General features: G+C 42.2%; 1 long non-coding RNA gene across 1 annotated transcript; it reads right to left on the bottom strand.

The window, feature by feature from the left end:
* Positions 1-1930: 1930 nt before the first annotated feature.
* Positions 1931-3008, bottom strand: LOC121346497. Its single transcript, XR_005954086.1, has 2 exons — positions 2805-3008; positions 1931-2031 (listed from the first exon to the last, which is right to left on the bottom strand). It is a non-coding gene; the product is annotated as an uncharacterized LOC121346497 (long non-coding RNA).
* Between the last annotated feature and the right edge of the window lie 15608 nt (positions 3009-18616).

An 18616-nucleotide genomic window follows, 5' to 3' on the forward strand; every position in this document is an offset into this window, starting at 1 on the left:
CTAAACTCATTTTCTGGTGATTCTTTGATTCCACAACAAAACTCTTCTCTATTGGTAGACAAAGCAGTGCCTTCAGGAGCTTTGCACTGGACTTTTGATGCTCAGAAAGAGAAACATCTTGCTGAAATGATCCCTGCTGTCCGATTAGAGGGTAAACCCCACCCTGATGGAATTAATTTTCAGCACACCAGAGACCACTGGGGAAAGACTGCCTCTCACAATCCTAACACTGAGGTGCTAAGGACTCTACAGGTCCAGCCCCTGTAGCTCTGCTGTCAATGTACAGAACACAGAGCTTGGAAAACTCCAGATGCCCCTGCTAAAACACATTCCTTGGATGTGAGGGAACCCTGCAGGATCAGCTCCCTCAGTGGACAGACAGCTCTTCGATCCTTCCCCTCTCCAATTTCTGTGTGCACAGAAGATGTGCTCAGGCTCTGAATAGCTTTTCTCTCTGCAACAATGGAATATCAGGGCCCTTTCAGAGCATAATTTCATCCATTTCTCTCCCTTCCACCCTCTCATGAATTACTAATTTAAAGTGACTTAATATCTATTCTCTATTCCCCTTCGGCTTTGCATATTTTAATTATGCCTCTTCCTAATCCTCATTTTCCCAGAACAGACTTAAATAACCCAAATTACCCCATCAGTAACTGTCTTTGATACCTCAGTTATTGCAGCTAATTTGCCACTTTTGCCAAACATGCTATTTTTGAGGGTTTTTTTCTAACACCAAGTGATCACACACTGTGTTCTACTAGCTTTTACCTACAAACCAAAGTGATCTGCTGCATGAAATGACATCTCCATCAAAATTTGCTTTTTTAAAAAGTATTATTGCTGCCAAATCATTTCCTGGAAGATTTTAGTGACATTTTGCAGCATTATCTTGGATGGTCAATGGCAGGTGAGGACAGTGGTGTTGTTGGGAGAAATCCTGATTGTCTCTGCTCAGCCTGAGGATTGCTCCAGTTCAAAAACAACCAATCTCCTTTGCAAAAGGATTTTTCTGCAAAACTCTGAGGCTTTTGTCAGAATGCAATGTTTGCCAAGAGAGGAGCATTCACACAGCTATTTCTGCAGTGAGAGGGCATCTTTAGCCAAGGCAATAAATAACTACTGGTCCCAGAGAGCTGCTGCCCACAGGCTCAGGAGGGGCTGCAGCCCATGCTTGTGCAGCACGAGGAAAACAGCCCCAGGTACATTAGAAAGCCCCTAAAAAGAAAACAAGCTCACACTCATAGTTAATAATGCAGATATTGGATCTGTCATATTATTTTAGGAGGCAAGGAAAATGTGACCTTGGCGTTTTTATTAAGCTTTTCCTCTGTCACTTTGAAGCAAACTTTTGAAGGGTGAAATTCCATTTATTTTCAGGAAATACAGATCCCAGGGGCAGGGGACAAGCAGACAGGGAGGGGCTGCAGGAGCAGACTGTGCCCCTGGAGCTGTGACAGAGGCAGACTGCCAGGCACTGGGCACAGTCTCAGTGCCTGCCTCATCAGGGTCCTGCTGTTCTCCCAGTTTGGAAGGAAGCTCCTTGCAATCCCATCCTTCTCTGCTCCAAGCAGGGCCCAGCCCCAACCCACTAAGTGTCCTCAGCAAGAGCAGGAGTAAGAATGGCATTTGAGCACAAGGCATCAAACCAAAAACCAAACCATCCGGACAAAAAATGCCAGCAATGAACATGGAGCAGGATTCTGAGCTGCCCCAGGGCTCTTGGACCTGTGCAGGATATTCTGAGCTGCCCCAGGGCTCTTGGACCACACTTCAGTGTAAATGTGGTACTGAGATCACCAAAACAAAGAGAGCAAAGCCCAAAAGTGCCATGAGCTTCTGAGGAGTGGGGAGCACCACCTGGGGATGAGCCACCAGAATTGCTCCAGGCCTGGGTTTTACTTTCCACCTGCTGAGGCAGGGAGATTTATCCAGCTTCAAGCATGAAAGAGCATGTCATGTTTGCAGTCTTCCCTGCTTCAACAGTGATCTTCTCATCCCTGGCAGCTTCCCTTCTCCATGAGCATCCATCTGTTAGGAAATATTTGGGAAAAAAAGTTACTTAAATAACTAGCACTCAGGAACGATTCCTTTTTCCAGAATTTCATTTGGTGTTACGTGAAGAGCTCTTTCCGTGCGTGTTATCAAGAAATTTGCTCATTTGGGCTTTCCCACTAGCAGAGTGATGTGCATGGGGTGGCTTTACTTTGCCCTGCTTGTGCAGCTGTGCAAGGTTTACTTTTACCATCACACATCCCGCACATCGGCACTTGGAACGCGTTCCTGCTGAGCCGAGAAGGACACACCGGGACAGCTTCACGGCAAGGGATCCACAGCCTGCAGCTCCGAGCCCACCTCAGCTCGGGGCTCTGACTCCCCCGAGCTCAGGAGCTCCCCTCACTGCGCACCCTGCAGTCCCCATCCCTACACACGGAGAAGGGGAGGCCCCTTATCAGTGTGGTGACAGAGCCCACTAATAACCAGACTAATCACCCAACACTCCAGAGCCCACTAATAACCAGACCAATCACCCAACACTCCAGAGCCCACTAATAACCAGCCCAATCACCCAACACTCCAGAGCCGCCCCCGCTGCCTGCAGGGAGAGCGCCCCAAAGGCCGAGCCCCCCGCTGTCCCCTCTGCCCTCACACAGCGGGGCCCCGCTCGGGTCACCCCGCAGCCCTCCCTGCCGCCACAGGGGCTCACCCAGCGGCTCCGCTGCCTCCCCTCACGGCCCCGCACCGCCCGTCCCCAGCGCCGCCACAGCGGCCCCGCAGCCCCGTCACTGCCGGGGCCCCCTCACCTGCTGCCGCGCTGTCGCTACTGGGGTGGTCGCGCAGCTGCATCCCGTTAAGGCGGAGGATGCCGGAGCTGCCCGCCTCCTCCAGGGATGAGAAGGAGAGGGCGAGGTGCGCGGGACCCCAGCCGCGCCGCTCCGGTGCCGCTCGACTCCGGTCCCCGTCCCCCACCCGGCCGCCATCTTGGCACGGCCCCCACCGGCCCCTCAATAACCACGGGGCCGTGGCCTTTGCCCGCCCCGCGGCCCTCTCACCAATCGGAGTTGAGGGGGCGGGGCTAGGCGGGGAGCAGGGCGGGGCTGTGAGCCGCGGGCCGCCAGGGGGCGCTGCCGGGCCGGGACTGAGGGTCCTGAGGCGGGGAGAGCCCGGGAACGGGAAACTGGGAATGGGGAACGACTGGGAATGGGGAACGACTGGGGTCGGGGAACGACTGGGAATGGGGAACTGGGAATGGAGAGAGACTGGGAATGGGGAACGACTGGGAATGGGGAACGACTGGGAACGGGGAACTGGGAATGGGGAACTGGGAATGGGAAACTAGGAATGGGGAACTGGGAATGGGGAACAACTGGGAACGGGGAAACTGGGAATGGGGAAACTGGGTCTGCGGAGAGATTGGGAATAGAGAGAGACTGGGAATAGAGAGAGTCTGTGGTTGTGGGGAGACTGGGAATGGGGGAGACAGGGAATGGGGGAAATGGGGATAGGAAGGAGACATGGGTCCCTCCTTGGGCCCAAGGTCACCTGCACCAGGTGCTTCAGAGCATCGCGTGTCTGGAAAACAGGAAAAATACCAAGCAAAGAATCTTCATGGCAGAACAAAGGGAAGGGAGCCTGGAAGAGCAGTTTTGTTCTCTTCATCTTCTCAAGAAGACAGTTTTCAAGTGACACTGTGCTGTTAATAGGACATAATCGCATCAACAATAAATCATGAGCTCTTGGTGGTGGAGTGGCACTGAGGAGCTGTCCTGGGAATGCTCCTGTGGTTCCCTTCATCTATTAAAGGCACAAACATTGAGTGCAAAATGCAGAGTACCACGGGAGCCCTGGGATTTCTGGCACTTGAGCCGTTCTGGTGCAGGGTGGAGATCCTCCACAGCCTCAGATACAAATGTGTGCATGCAGATACTGAACGGTTCCTGCCATGTATTCCCACAGCTACCCTGGCTTGGTCCCCAAAAAACATTTACTTGCAGTGGAATCATGTAGGTTTAGGTCCATTCCACTGAAAGTGAACAGTCATATATATATTTTGTTATTACATATTTATAAACTGTGATATGAGGTTCCTTGTTTTTGCTGTTGTTTAAAACAAAACAGAAACTACCAAGGGAAATAGAATTAAAGAGTCATGAGGGTTGGAAAAGGCCTCTAGGATCAATCACCAAGCATCAGCACTGTCACCAAGCTCAGCATTGAGCCGTGTCCTCAGCTGCCATACCCACATGGATTTTGAACACTTCCAGGGATGGAGATTTCTCCACCTTCCTGGAAGCCTGTTCCAGGGCGTGACAACCCTTTCCATGGAGAAGAGTGTGAGAGAATCCTGCTAAGTTTAAAGACAGAGAAAGGAAATCATTCCAAAATTATTGTTCTTATACAAAACTCTTTTTGTTTCTGGTAGGAACATTAGATGGCATAAATGGTTCTTTTATGAATGCACCTTTCCCATCCCAGCGAGTGCAGTTTGATTTTTCCCTCGCTGCTGTTGTGAGAGTACAAGGGTTTAATGCAATCCTAACTTGCCACCTCGTGGCGTTTCTATGCATTAGCACAGTTCAGTTTCCTGGAGTCAGTTTATTATTGTGTTCATTTCCTTAGGAGAGGGTTCCTGTTTGCCCATTCACCCTCCCAGCCAGGGAAAACCAGCTGGGGGCTGTTCTGCAGCCTGGAGGGGCAGAGAGGTCACAGATGGCTGGACCAGGTGCTGAGTGGCTGCTGGAATTGTGGCGGACCAGAGGAAATGTGACACATGCCAGAAGATAAAACAGGGATACCAGACACAACAGCATCTATTCATTTTTAATTAATTATTTTCTCTATTGTATGGAATATTCCTTTGCTTTTAGAGCAATGCCTATGTTTTCGTGCTGGGAAATGTTGGATTGTTTTATCTTTGTAGGCAGCAGGAACATGAAATTGCAGGGAGGAAAAACCCCACAGGATCACCTACAGTTTTCCTTGTTCCTGCTTAGCATAAAAGTGCAAATTTAAATCTTCTTCACAAATATGTGTAGCTCAACAGAATTTTGCTTTCTTGATAATATTCCAGTTGCTGTTATTGAGATGGAGGGGGTTTCTGCTCTGTTTATTTTTCTCAGTAACAATTAGAACTATGCTTCTTTCTTTCAGCTCTTTATTAACATGTTTGGGTTTGGTTTTCTTTGTGAGAAAGAAGACAATATGCCAGGGTGACTTTCTGAACAATTTTTTTTTCACTTGAATGTAGGGATTGAATTTTTATCAGATAATCTTTCACTAGCACAGAAAGTTAAGAGCTTGTAGAGCTCCCAAAGGGAATTATTGTCTTTTGTATGGAGTGGCCTAAATGCTGATTTATCAGTGCTGAAAGTAATCTGGATCTTCATTCTTCTATTTCTCATCTTCCTCCTCTCCCCTTTCCCCTCCAAAACAAAGCCCTGACCCTCACAAGCTTTGTTTCTAGAGAAGAACACATTCCAACACAACATTAATACCAGTGATAAATGAATAATGAATTGCCTGTGCTTGCCTGTCTGCTGGGGCGAGGACTGCCGTGTAAGAAGTTGACCCAGCAGAGCTGCAGTCAGGCTGCTGGAGCCTCTGCACCAATCCCTGCTGGACTCACTGCTCTCCAGATGAGACCTGGAGTCATTACACTGCACTTCACCGATTGCCTTTTCTCCTGCTGCTAATTGTTACTTTTTTTTTCTTTTTTTTCTTTTTTTTTAATAATTTTTGTTCTTTTCCACTTTGGAAAAGAAAGAGTTGGCTGGCTGCTAGTAGTGAGAGTACTTTTTAAATTTAGTATTGGATGAATTTAAACAAAATTGTTAAGAATTGATAATTGATAATTTTTTTGATAATTAATAATTGATAAATCAGCATTTAGGCTCCTCCACAAGAAAGAAGCTGTTCTAAACAACCATTTGATTTATATTCCAGTCTTATGCTGCAGAAACAGTCTTGGGTTTGTTCTTTTTAAGGTTCAGGTAAGAATTCTAGGGATTTCCTGGCTATCAGAGAGTTACAGAGTCATAGAATATCCTGCTTTGGAAGGGACCCACAAGGAGCACCGATGTCCAGCTCCTGGCTGGCCTTAGGGTTTTCCTGTAACCACAGAATGGGACCACAAGAGGTCAACAGCGACCTGTAATGGCTAATACCCCTTCTTCCTGTAGATGAAATACATTATAATAAAAACACCAAATTAAACTAGATTTTCTAGTTATTTTAGAGAAGATCTTCTATTGTTTATAGATTGTTAACAATCTCTTTTTCTGAAGACATTTGAAGGGTGATGATCTAGCACTCATTAATTAATCTGTTTGCCTTTATACAGAAAGGAAGATATCAAACACTAAGTAAATTATCAAGAATTGTATGTTTTTTAGAGATCATGATTGGTTTTGTTCATATAATAATAAAATAGGCCTACATTCATTGTGTGAAATTTGTCACCGTGGCCATTAATGTGCAAATTTATTTCTATATCTACATACATTTTAAAAAATTCACTGAGATGTTAAAGTGGCACATTGATTTCTTTCTTAAAACTTGAATATGTTGTGTAAGGCTAAGACTTCCCAGCTGATCACCCTCTGACAGCTTTTATTGTAGCTGTTTGTGTTGATAGAAAGGAAGCATTTACACACCCCCAGCATTTACTTTATTAGCACCTAAACTTCAGTCTGTGCAGCTGAAAACTGCATTTTTTCCTCACAACCCCCTTTTTTATCATTCTGTGTCTCTTAATCTCTTTCTCCTTCATCAATCAGATGAAGACCTCAGAATTAGCTGTTCTCCAGGTGAAAAGGCTGGATGAGGGTAACACCCCAATGGTTTGGGAAGGGGCATGAAAGCTCATCCAGTTCCACCTTCCACGATCTCAGGTTGCTTCAAGCTCCGTCCAGCCCAGCCTTTGACAATTCCAGGGATGGGGCAGCCACAGCTTCTCTGGAAAACACTGTAATAGCAAATACAATATAAAAAAAAGGTCTTGTAATACTTTCCACCTGAATGACACAAGTATGATATAATAATAATAATAATAATAATAATAATAATAATAATAATAAATAACTGATGTAACAAGGAATTACTGTTGCATATTTGCTCCTTTTGCATCCACAGGTAATTCAGCAAGTTCCCCTTAAGTTTTGAAAAAGAAAACATTTTCATATACATGCTTTCGGAAGCTTTAAAAACAGGGGATGCCTTGAATAAAGAGAGTTCAATTAGAGGAAGTAATTTCAGAATATAATTGATAATTTTTAAGTAAATGTGGCCTTGTAACAGAATGCAGATGGCAAACCCACTCTGCAGCCGACCCTGGGCTGTGATGGAGAAACAAGCAGGAGGTGCAATACATTCTATTAATTATTTTCACTGCTACAGTTGTTTGCTATATAATACAGGTCAACAGGGGTTAGCCTGAAGCTTCTCCTAATATATTAGTAAATAAATTTGAACAGATTTTAATTTGCTAATGGAAAGGTCTGAGCCAGTTGCAAATAAGAGTGGAGCTACTTTGTCTTGCTCATTGCTATGCAACATGGCTGCTGCCAGCCATTCATACAAAATGTTACATTTCCATAAAGCACAATGTAATTTGTCACAGAGAAAAGGGGAAAAAACCCACAAAAAATAACAACAACAACAATAAAAAATCCCAACTCTGTAAACTATATTAAAGATAAATGTGTATCATGGAGCAATCCCCCTCATGGAGCCCATAGAATGTTGAACACCTGCCCTTGCAGGCTTGCCAAAACATCCAGCATGGAATCTTTGTGATACTTACATGTTTCAGGGAGAAATAAAAATAAGATATGCTGTTTCCAAGGGGTAAAAACAAGAGTGAGCCTTTTCCCACATGTCCTGTTGATTTCTCAGCCGTGCTCCAGCTCACATGGCTTCCAGTGCTGCACATCCACACAAATGTAACGCGGCACGAGATGCATCGACTGCTTGTTTCTCAGTCTCTTTCTGCCCATAACAACAATCCCTAGGATGAGGTTCTTTTCCCTTTGTAAATATTTATAAACATTCTTGTTTTACAGATGCAGGAACAGAGGCATCCAGGTCTGTGTCTTGCCCAGATCTAGATTGGAATTGGGAAGAGAGGCTGCTTCCAAGCCTTGTAGCACTGCTAGGTGTTCCTGCCTCCTTTTTTACACTGCTTAGCAAGGACTGCTGCCAGCAGAGACCACGAGCACCTTTAAGGAATGGGAGTGACCCCCAGGTAAGGCCAGTGCACTGCTGCAGGGGTTTTAGCCCAGCAGTGCCACCCCATTGCTTCGTTTTGCTGACTGTGCACAGTCTTCAGCCTCAACATTCCTTAGATTAGACCATGAAGCTTCCCTCATGTGCATCAAGAATTTAATCACATTAACATCCCCCTTTCTGCTAAATTTTCAAACTTAGGTTGCCTGATTGACTCTTTCCATGATAAACAATAAATATAAATGCTGGGGTGATTAGAAAAACTGCTGTCACTGATGTATTCTTCAAACAGGGTTTTACTGGGAAGAAGGGGAGTGTTGGAACCCTGGATGCTGAAAATTTTAGACTTTCTGGGCTGAAAGGCACAGACCCACAAGAGAACACTGCATTGACCTGAGGCCGTGGAGAAGGCTTCCAAAATTTATTGATAGCACTGGGTTACAGGTGTGTAGTTTGAATAGGAGTGTGTAATATCACAGAGTGGAAAACTTAGAGTTTAAGAGTTTAGAATACAGTAATATATAGAAGGCAAGATGGAGGTTTTAGGGCAGAGGCTGGTCCTTCTTCTTCACCTTCTTCTTCATGGGTTTGGGTGGTTTTTTGTAATTGGTTAGCAAAGTCTGCATTGAAGACTTCGGGTGATTAGTTATTGGGTTAGAAGTCAAAATAATTTAGGTGTCATTTCTTAATTGGACAGTTTAGCCTTAAAAGACCTTGTAGAGAGAGATAGCCATTTTGTAGCTTGTTAGTAGAATGCTGTAGAACTCACGACTTGTAAGGCTGTGATATAGATAACAAATAATAAACATTTGAGCCCTAACACGAAATACCATCCTGACAAGGAAAAAAAAAAAAAAGAAGATAAAAATACGATGGGGAGGGTTGATGCAAACGAGCATTTGAGGGTTCACGCGTTGACAAAGAGCGTTCACAAGTTGAAATATCTCTCCTTAAAGTGTATTTGCCTTATCTGCACAGAATGTTTCTCACCATCAACACATCTCCAGGTTTAAAATCTCTCTTGGTTTTCAGCCGTGCTTTTTTGTGGGGTGGCGTTCTGTGCTCGGGTTTGTTTTTATTGACCTCCTGGTTTTAAATATTCTACCTGTTTGTGTTGTAGATGCATGAGGGGACAGGAAAGGCTGTTAATGTTTAAACCTTTGTGAGTTTCACCTCTTCTTCTCTCTTTTGTGATGAAAGAAGTGGCACTCCATTTTAAAACGGACACAAATTAAGAAGCATCTAAGGATTAGTCCCTTAATTACAATAATCCTTAAAGGATTATTCAGAGATTGGCCCTTACTAAAGTTTTAAACTTAGCCATGCATTTTAAATCAGGAGCAGACTGATCTGTGGCCCAGCAACAAAAGAGAGGGTTCAGCCTTCAGCATGTTTGCATAAATATATTTAGGTTGAGAAAATAGTGTACAATAAAACTACTGATGCAGGTCCTGCTTGTTACTGCTCAGCTGCTTGCCCAGTGAACCTCGCTTGAATTTTACCACTCACGGTGAATTTTACCACTTTTCAGTAGTTCAGTGTCCTGTTGCTGCAAAGAAACAACCAGAAAGGGGAAGTGAGAGTTTTCAGGTAAATTCCTATTTACCATCCCTCAGCCTTGAGTGAGAGGTTCCTCAGGTTTTTTCTGGTCATGTGGATTCCTACATGCAGAGGTTTCAGCTGCTTCTTTCGGTAAAATATCTAAAATTAAAAAAAAAAAAAAAAAAAAAAAAAAAAAAAAAAAAAAAAAAAGTTAAAATATTTCGAAAACCTTCTAAATGGCAGAGATAATTTCACTGGCTGTCCCTGCAAGAATAATTTACTTTCATAAACAATGTACTTGATTAATTAAAATTCCAGAAGCTCAACTCACTATGAATATTTTCATATTTTGGCCTGTTATTTTAAATAACACTAATTTAACTGTTTCAGGAAGGATAGAAGGTAAATTATTCTATTCTATTCTATTCTATTCTATTCTATTCTATTCTATTCTATTCTATTCTATTCTATTCTACTTTTTTCCTTAATTGTTCTGTAACCCTCAAGCTTTGCTTGACTCTTCCCAGAAGCAGCCAGAACTACTGCCAGGTGGTGAGAGGATAAGTCAAATGAAGAATGTTTATACAAAATTCCACCCATTTTGTCCCAATGAAAGAATAGTAAAATAATTAATAGCAGAGAATTTTCCTGCACTCATTTCCACCCAGGAATGTCTTTGCCTCCAAAAGAAATTCTGCTGTGCCTTTGGAGCTGCTGAATACAGCTCCTGTTATTATAGAGCAGCTTAACCTGGGGGCTGTGTATCTACAATTTTAATAACTTCACTGTACAGGAGCAGTTTGTATTTTATAGGACTTCGTATTTCCAATTCCCTGCAGCATATGGGCAAACCAGTGCAGAGAAAGCCACCTTAAAGTTCCTCAAGTGTCATTGTCGTGGCTCAGCTCAATAAAACAATCCTGTGAAAATTAAACACCAACAGGTATTGAGGGAAGAAAAAATAACTTCAAAACTATGTAAAGTATTATAAATTATGGTGCTAAAAAATGATCCTGAGAGCTGTATCTCCCATGGAAACAAATAATTGTATGATCAGAAGTTTTTAATCACTGGGCTCATTAAGATCTAAACACTGTGTCCCTGCTCTTGTTCTGCTCCAATCTTGATTTGTTCCTTTCTGCTTTGGTTTTCTCCTTTGAAAGCTCACATGAAGATGTTAGAAGCCAAACATAGCAATAAAAATTAAAACACACAAAATCTACGCAGCCAAAAGAATTTAGGTTTTTAACTATGTTAATATTTTATTGCATTTTAGACAGTGGCTGAATATTTTGAGAATAAAAAAGTTCATTTGAATATGTCTAATGGCAAGTGTGACACACTGAAAAGTTTTCCCTGCATTATTCCACAGTACATACTGACTAGAAATGAAGTGATAAAACAGTGAATTAATTTTTGTGAATATATCAGAATTTACTCATTTTTTTGGCTAGTATGCAGTGTAATAAAGGATTTTATGCAGGGTGATAAAGGAATTACCTTTATTTATATTGCCTAAATCTTAAGAATGAAAGCAGTTGCTTTGGTAATAAGCTTAAAGAAAGTTCTTTTGAAAATTAGTTACACACGTCAGCTCCTTATTTAGGAAGAGATTCCAGTCATTGACACTTGAGATTAAGGAAGAATAATCCACACATCCACCAGGAAATCTGCATTCTAGGCAGCATTTCCCGTACATGCTGAAGGAATTTGGAGGATGTCTGTGGGAAAGGCAGTAAGCTCTCAAAAGCAAAACTAATTTTAAATGTCTTTGAAAGCAAAACAATACAATTCCTTTGGCTTTTAGTGCATTTTTGTATGTACGTAAAACATTAGTTTTATTTATCTTTTCCTTATATAATTGAAGAAAAATATAATCTTGAGGCAACCTCACGTTGTTTTCAAAATCAGGTCATGATAATGTCTCTTACTGTGGAAATGCTTTCTGAAGCCAACACACAGGTATTCAAATCAAGTTAAAATATATTCACTGTGATTATTTTTTGAAAAAAAACCACTTGAAACACTTTTCCCCCCACCACCCTTTTTTTACATGTTTACCTGAAATAAGTTATTTCATTTTAAGGAAAACATATTGTGGTGGTCAATATTTAAAACAATTAAAATTAGCAGGTTTTGTTTTTGTTGGTTTTTTTTTTTTGTTTTTTTTTTTTTTTTTTTTTTTTTTTTTTTTTTTTTTAATCAAGACTTGTTATATAAGAAGTGCTTTTGCACTAAAAATATATTTATGGGTATAATTTTGAGAGCTTTGCTTCACCGCCCACTTGTTAACAGCAGGTTTTGGGTTTGTCAGTCCGTCCATTTTCTGCATAAAGTTTCCAGAAGCAGAGCAGAGCCAGCAGTGCTCTGGGAGCACATCCCTCAATGAACAGTGTGGAGGGGCAGCAGTGACTTTAGGATTTCCCCTACATCTGTATGGACTAACATAACTGCAGCTGATTCTCCCCAACCATCTCCTCCTGGATTTAATGGACACTTCCATTTAAGGCTTATTTAAGAGCTGTAAATCAGCTGTTCCTGTGCACAGGTTGCAATAATTATTGTGAACAAGGAGTTCCAATAGATGTAGAAAATCTCCTGACATTTCCATTGTGAAAGGTGGGAAATCCTGGATGTTTGTAAAAGATGGAAGTGATGGTGGGATATGGAAATGATGGTTGGGCTCTTGGAGAGGAAGAAAGTGTGGGCTTTTAATAATGATGCCTCAGGCTTACCTTTTCTATTTTCAGACTCTGTGCTGCTTTAGTGTATGGGTCTGAGCTTCACATTAGGGGATGGTGAGCTCTGTGCACAGAGCAGGGAGACAAAACAATTCCTGCTCTAGCTGGGGACCAAGGACAAATGATCCAAATTCAGGCCCAAGAGCACAAACAACGTGGACTGAAGAGAGAAAAACAAGCAGGATGGGACTGCATGGGCTGGAGCTGGAATTGGACAATGAACTCCAATATGGAAATGGAGCAGAACTTATAAAAGTGACAGACCCCATGACCAGTTGTCCATTTTGTGCCCATTTTGGTTCATTTTGGGTGCAGCCCTGGCTGGGCTGTCCAAGGTGGATCCATGGAGGCCTTTGAATAAATCCCTGCTTCATTCTTTAACTCTGTCCAGCCTCTGTTCTAGCTCAGCCTGCTCAAGGCATCACTATGGGTTGTCCTCCTCAATGGAAGTCTGAAAACATGGAACATCTCAGAATTCTGCCACTGTGGGAGACTTCTCTGAGCTTTGGGAGCAGGGAGTGACCTGAGTGCTTTTCCCTGGTCCTCTCCACCTCCCCAGGCAGCCCAGAATTCCAGAACAGCTGGGGCTGGAAGGGACCCCTGGAGATGGTCCAGACTGACCCCCCTAGGGCAGGGTCACCCAGAGCAGGTGGCACAGGGACACACCCAGGTGGGGTGGATTCCTGGATGAATCCAGAGATGCCACAGCTCCCTGGACAGCTGTTCCAGTGCTCCGCCACCCTCCATGGAGAGAAGCTCACCCTCATGCTGAGGTGGAACTTCTTGTGTTTTATTTATAACTCACACATTGTTCTGTTGCTGGGCACCACTGAAAAGAGTCTGGCACCATCCCCTGACACTGCTTGGAGATATTTACTGTATTAATGGGATCCTTTCTCAATCTTCTCTTCTCTAGACTAAACAGCTCCCTCAGTACACTTTACATTTATTTATTGAGGAATGCAGGATAAACCCAAGATGGAAGTGGATAAAATAATAATGAATTACCAATTTCCAAACAACTAAAGAAATGTCTGTTATCAGACAACCATTTTGGCACAACAGGGGAGCAATATTTAGTGGCTCTGTTAAGTGCCTGTGTCTTTCCTGGGTATAGCACTGCCTTGGGAAATGGAGAAAAGCTTTATTTCCTGCTTTGCCACATGGCTCCTGACAAACCACATCCCCTTCTCCTGCCAGTGCTTTTTGTATGTGTCCCACAAACTTTTTGTTTGTGTCCCACAGTCTTCACAACAGAAACTTTCTCCTATTGCTTGGTTGCGCAGCATTCATCATCATAGGGTTTTGATTTTGGCAGGAAAATCTTTTTCTAACATAATGTAGTAGTAGTAATAAAAAGAAATAATATGGAATACATCACTCCCCAGGAGAAGAATAAGAGGTTACTACAAATTCACTGCATTCAGTTATGCATGTCCTTTGCAAATTGACAGAACACAAATAACGTTTTCCCTGCACTCCCTGACCTATTTTCTAATCTGCTTCTGCTTTCAGAAAAGACATAATAACTGTCTTATTTTTACTCACCTTTCTGACCTTGATTCATCTGTGCTATTCCTTTTGTCCTCATCAAATCAGCTTTAGCACTGAGAATGACTCTTTAAAGAGAGAACTTATCCTGCATGTGTTGCTTTTTCATTCCAGGCTCTGTGTGTGTGTGTCTTCATCACCTTATTTACTACAACAATTAATTACTTTGTTTTTGGTAGCTGACGGCAGAAATATCCATGTCAGTGTTCATAGGATTGATATCCTTTAATGCCTCTCTTAATTTTCACTATTGCTCTTAATTGTCACCAGGCTACTCAGCTCTTTGTCGGAAGATCATTTACTCTGATGAACACTTCATTATTTCCCAGCACCATCCGAAAAATTCCGTGTCAGTTTATTCTAAAATTTAACCCATGATCCAGGAATGTCCATAAAATGCCTATGGCATTATGGGTGGGAAATGCCATGAGATTATTTCTAGGATGAGCACCAGTGATAAGAGCTGGACTGGTTTTGTGCAATGGGAAGATGAATATTTTATTGCAGTATTCACATCCTGAGTTTTACATTCTGGAAAATACTGATGTTTTCTTGGCTTTTTGTCCCACCATTCGTTGGGATTTTTTTTTTTAAATTTGGTTTGGTTTTTTTGTTTGTTTCTTTGTTTTTGTGTTTGTTTTAAATTTAAATATTTTAATATTTGCTCCATGAAAATAAACAAAAACCTGGAATGATGCCCCAGTGTGACCTCGATGCAAAAGACTGAAGAGAAACAACAGTTAATACTTGTGGCATTCTGAGCAGGTTGGGCATATTTTAAAACAATTTTTATGTGGCTGTCACAGTTTTAAAGGGATTCCTAACTCACCCCCGTCTTTTGAAACCTCAGCTAAGAGAACAAGTGGACCTAGTGCAGGATTTTCACTCTTTGAATGTTTAGGTACAGGAGTTGTTGCAGGTTGAAAACACGGGGGAGTAACTGAGAGATTTCCCCGTTTTCAAAGCAGAGCTGAGAAAAATTGAAGAAATATCACCAGACACCAGCCCCATCAGAGGTGATGCCACATATCACACTTAGGTCAGGCACTTTAATGCAGGGGACACTTGAAATTATTTCTGTGAGCAAAAATTTCAGGGTTTTGGTGCTGGCTTGCCTCTCTCTGCTCAGTCTTTATTAGACCTGCTGCTGCCCGTGTTATCTTCGAGTGGAAAGTTAAATGGGACTAATGCATAATCCATGAAACCTCTGCACACCATTTCAGAAGGTAGGGCCGTCCAAAAGTTCATGCTAAGTAGACTGCTCCATTCAGCAACAAAGTGACATAAAGCATCCACTATTCATTCAATAGAACACTCAAGACAGGGGGCAAAAGTGCTCCAGAAAAGCAGAGCTATAGACACATTTTTCATTTCATCTTTCACCCAAACCTTTATCACCAGGGCGAGTACTGTTCAACTGTTACAGGAGATTGGCTCTCTCCTGATAATGTTTTTTCAGCCTGTTTGCTGATGTCAAGAACACTGAGCTGCTGTATCTCTATTGCACCTTTACAGAGGTGAAAAAGAATAAAGGCTTGGAGTCAGCCCTTTGGAGTCAGCCCTTTCTGAATAAAAAAAAAAACAACCCAAAACATACACATTGAAAGAATTTTTTATTTCAGTGTGAGCTGTGCTATATTAGTCAGTATAGATTCATTATCTCAACTCTTCACTTATTTAAAGGGGGATTTTTATTTGACTTGCTTCTGCTAAATCAAGTAAAGGCAAGAATTTCCAAAAAGCTCAGGGTTTCAGAGAGTTTTTGCCTCTAGACTGATAATGGTTATCATCACCAGGAAATAGAAGCTGCATCAAAGTAGAATTAAAAGAAATTATCTGACACGTCACTACGTGCATCCAATTATCCAAAAACTTAGGGGCTGTGAGTGGTTCTGGCAAAACCAGTGTCGTAAGCTCTGCCCTCAAACAAGCCATGAACCAAGCAGAAGTCAGCTTTGGTCCTCTGGAGTGTTTTGTTCAGCAGCAGACCCTTCCCACTGCTCCAATGGGCACGGACACCCTTTCTCCATGGCAGAGGGAAGTGGGGGCTGGGCCCGCACTCTCCTTCTCCAGGTTTAGATCTGTCACCATGATGTTTTATGAAAAAAAATCCCTTCTCCAGGATCTCTTCTCCTGGGAAGCTAGGAAGCCTCAGAAAAGAATGTAAATAACAATTATCTGATTGCTTCTCCTTGTGTTTTGCTGCCTTGGAATGTGGCAGGTGATTCTTTCATTGGTTCCATGTGAATTGTTTTAATTTAATGACCAATCACCGTCCAGTCCAGCTGTGTTGAGACTCTGGTCAGTCATGAGTTTTTATTATTCATTCCTTTCCTAGCCTTCTGATGTATTCCTTTCTCTCTGTAGTTTAGTATAGCTTTAGTATAGCACTCTTTAATATAATATAATATCATAAAATAATAAATCAGCCTTCCGAAACATGAAGTCAGATTCCCAATCTCTTCCCTTTCCTGGGGACCTCCAAACACCACATAGATCAGCCTCAGACAGCAGGAGTTGCTTTGCTGGAATTGTTATTGCCTTTTTCTGCTTCTGCCCTGAGCCTTCCATGCCCTCTTCAAATGGAACAACAGCCATGAAAGAATTCCCAGAATTCCCATTTCAACAGCAGAAACCAAGAAGGAGAGATCTGGAAAAGGAGTCATCAAGGCAGCTGGATGGAGATCATATTATTTAAAACTAATTTTTCCCATTTACTCCATTAAAAATACATTTGGGTGAGACCCAGACCCTGAGCTGCCTTTCCTGTCCCTATTCCCTCCACCCTGGGTCAGCAGCGCTGGAAAATCCCCTCCCTCGTTATCCCCTCCCTGGGCATCCCTCTGCTTTCTTCTCTCTTCCGTTCATCCTACTGGGTAAAAGCACCATGATTTAAAGAAATTTTTTTAAAATTTTAACTCTTTAGAAAAGCCGGTTCGGGTCCTAATGGACAGGTGTCCGGGCACAAAACGGGGGCTGACAATCGGCCCTAATTAGCAGGTTGCTGAGCAGAGCGGCAGAAGCAGCTCCGGAGAGCCCCGGCCCGCCCGGCGCTGGAGGTGAGCCCTGCGGGTCAAGGCTGGGGGCGGCTCCGCCCGGGCTCTGCTGCTCCTGAATAGAGGACTTCAGTCCCGCCATTGTCAATCCGGCACCTTTCAAAAGCACTAAATTCACTTAATTAACAGGCTGGAAAAAAAAAAAAAAAAAAAAAAATAGCCTTCTTTTTCAACTCTTGCATCAAATGGCACTTATGTTACCTTATATTCTGAGCACCTAACCCTATTAGCATGGCATTGTGTGCTCCTCGTGGAGTGCCTTTATGGACACACCAATCTTAGCATGCGCACTCATGGAATACGGGCAGATTTGGCAACATGTTCAATTAAATTGACATTACCAAGGAGAATTTATTGGTTTTTTTAAAAAAGAAAATTATTTTCTGTTACCTGTTATACACCCTCAATTTCACAGAAGAACTTTTTTCTCCCCCATATTAATGTTTCTTTTTCCATGCAATTAAATCACTTTCTCATTGAGTTTCATGCTTTCCCTCGTAATTTTGTTATTTTCCTTCTTTTTTTCTTCCTTTTTTCTTTTCTTTTTTTTTTTTTTTCCTGTTGACACAAGGCAACACTTTGCATTGCTGTGTTCTCATGAGGGATCAGTTTATTGTCTGCTGGGTCTACAACACAGCTCAAAACTGTATGCCTCATTTTCCTTCCAAAGAGGTGCAGGATATACTAATTTCCACAATAACACAATATGGAGATAGTAATTACCCATTTTTGCCCTGTTGTGATTATTCACAGTTGTGCAATTCTTAGGGCCACAGGCACGAAGGAGTCTGCACTCCACAAATTTGTTTTAACAGTGGATAAGTGGAGTTTTCCTGGTATAAAACTCAGATTTCTCAGAAATCTCTTAATGGAGTCTCTTAATGCTGTTATAAATACCTGTATTTATTCCAGTAGGTAATGTTTGTCAATGCTAATGTGTTTACTCTTCAGCTTGGAGTAGATGATCATGCTTTAAATCAGCTACCAGTGAATAACCAAGCTATACTTGGCATCTTTGAATTTTTTTTTTTTTTTTTTTTTTTTTTTGGTCCTAACACATCCTTTTGCACCTCCATTTTTCTTCTCCTTCCTAGAGCTCTCTTTGTTCTGTGTCTCTTCCTGTAGATGAAAATCTGGAAAGGACATTCCCAGCTCTGAAAGTTTTAGGTGAAAACTATTTGGAATATAAAAAGTACTATCAGTACTATCAAGTGGTGTTTTCAGCTGTGAGAGGTTTTCCCTCAAGAAAACAAGGTTATCTTCCAGATATCTGATGAATGATCTTCAAGATGACAGGGCTGTACTATTCTTGGTGGAACTCCTTGCTTTTTTGGCCAAAAAGCAACTCATTTTTTGCATTACCTTTATTAATAAGGTTTAAGGTACTAAGGTGTTGTTCAGAGTGGGCACTCCCTCACAGTAGCTAACACACATCAGATAAAATCACAATCAATATAAAATAGAATGATTGTACTGTATAATAAAACTGACCCTCAGTGAGTC

Source organism: Onychostruthus taczanowskii, unplaced genomic scaffold (genome assembly GCF_017590055.1).
Source record: "Onychostruthus taczanowskii isolate IOZ18803 unplaced genomic scaffold, ASM1759005v1 scaffold81, whole genome shotgun sequence".
In the NCBI taxonomy this organism is placed as follows: domain Eukaryota; kingdom Metazoa; phylum Chordata; class Aves; order Passeriformes; family Passeridae; genus Onychostruthus; species Onychostruthus taczanowskii.